This window comes from Saimiri boliviensis, chromosome 9, assembly GCF_048565385.1.
Source record: "Saimiri boliviensis isolate mSaiBol1 chromosome 9, mSaiBol1.pri, whole genome shotgun sequence".
Taxonomy (NCBI): domain Eukaryota; kingdom Metazoa; phylum Chordata; class Mammalia; order Primates; family Cebidae; genus Saimiri; species Saimiri boliviensis.
This window is the reverse complement of record NC_133457.1, coordinates 78,947,076-78,949,109: the sequence shown is the minus strand read 5'-3', so window position 1 is coordinate 78,949,109 and position 2,034 is coordinate 78,947,076. Positions and strand designations below refer to the sequence as shown.

The following is a 2,034-nucleotide window of genomic DNA, read 5'->3' as shown; positions in this document are numbered from 1 at the left end:
GTCCTTCTTTCAAGACTGTTGGGCTGGGAATGGTAACTCACACCTGTAATCCCCGCACTTTGGGAGGCCGAGGTGGGCAGATCACCTGAAGTCAGGAGTTTGAGACTAGCCTGGCCAACATGGCGAAACTCCATCTCTACTAAAAATGAAAAAATTAGCCGGGCATGGTGGCACGAACTTATAGTCCCAGTTGCTCGGGAGGTGGAGGCAGGAGAATCGCTTGAACCCAGGAGGCGAAGGTTGCAGTGGGCCAAGATGGCGCCACTGCACTCTAGCCTGGGAGACAGAGCTAGACTCTGTTTCAGAAAAAAAAAAAAAAAAAAAAAAAAGAATGTTGTATCTGTACATTTTAACTTGTTCAACAGTCATTTTCCCAATTACTTCATTCTGCTAGTGGCAAAACTCCTGAACAGATAAGCAGATGCTCTGCCCCCTGGGCAGTGTCATTTGGAAACTATTTGGTGTTTGGAAGCTCCACATCCTTGGTTATCTCAAATATGGCTCCATGCGTGCATTTAGAGCCCTGAGGATCCATTTCAGCCCACCATTCTGAAAATGCTCATAGAATATTAGCTTCAATGAGGACAAGGGCTTTGTTTGATTGATGCCATAAACAAACAGTAGTTGGCACCCAGCAGACCCTCGGCAAATATGGAATGAATGAATGAAGCCATGTCCTGAGAGCCCTGAGACAATATGTGACACACCCATACCCCACCCCCTCCAGCCAGTCAGAAAGAACGCGAATGGCTATACTACTTATCTGCATTTTATTTTTGAGCAGTAACTGACTATGGAATTATAATAGTGCCTTTTTTCCGTCTTCTTCAATTATATTCATAGTTAAAATATAATTAAAACTTTCAACCTCACACGATTTGGAAAGATGCAAAGTCAGTGGCTTCCTCTGAGGCTTTAGCTACCCATTATCCAGGGAAAATGCTGGCCTCTGGACAACTGAATGCTGACTGTTGAGAACACTTGCACCGGTCCTCTACCAGAATTGCCAAAAGGGCCTGCAGGGAAAGGAAGGAAGGAATCACCATGTTTAGGGCGCCCTCTTCTGTTCAAAGGGCTGAAGCCACGTGAAGCCAGGGCAAGGCTCTCAGCAGATAAGCATCTTCGAGCAAACGTCAGAGAACCACAGATTTTTATTCCTGGAAAAGGTTTTAGAGACGACTAGTTCAAACCACACATTGCACATGGGAAACTGACGCCCAAAGAGGTCAAATGCTGTATCCACAGTCACGCAATTGGTTAAATCTCGAAAGAGGAGGAAACCAGACTGCCTGGCCCAGGCCCCTCAGTAACAAGAGGAAACTGAACTCATAACCCCAGTCTCTTATGCCTTTGTAAAAATTAAGAACAATTAATCATAAATCTATGGTGCCTATTTCTTATGATTTATACCACCAACTTCCTGTAATGTCACTATTCACATTTTCAATACATGTTAACAAAGATTCCGCAAGCACAGATTTCCTTAAGAATCAAAGAGAACCGAGACAAGCTGGATTGTATTTGGAAATGTGGAGTTTTCCCGTTTTGCGGGCTAATAATGGACACTCAGAAGGACCTTCAGCCTCCAAAGCGGCAACCAATGATACATATCTGTGGAGAACGTCACACAGAAAATGAAATAAAATCCAGGGATCCAATCAGATGCAGAGAATGTGGATACAGAATAATGTACAAGAAAAGGACTAAAAGATTGGTCATTTTTGATGCTCGATGAAACCTGGGAATTCAGAGAAATGTCTTCACTTATACTTAGATTTGCTCTCTCAAAGTTTCTAATTGTTGTATAGCTTTCGATTTTGCATACAGTAGTTTCACCTTCAGGGGATGCATCCCAAGGCCCCCAGGGGACTCCTGAAACCTCAGATAGTACCAAACCTTTATACACCTTTTTTCTATATATACATACCGATGATAAAGTGTAATGTATAAATTAAGCATAGCAAGAGATTAATAAAATAGAACAATGATAACATACTGTAATAAAGTTATATGAATGTGGTTGGTCTTTCTTGC

The 2,034-nt window shown here is 42.5% G+C and overlaps 1 pseudogene; it reads left to right on the top strand.

Moving 5' to 3' along the window:
- Positions 1-1,558: 1,558 nt before the first annotated feature.
- Positions 1,559-2,034, top strand: LOC120367897 (DNA-directed RNA polymerases I, II, and III subunit RPABC4 pseudogene; annotated as a pseudogene).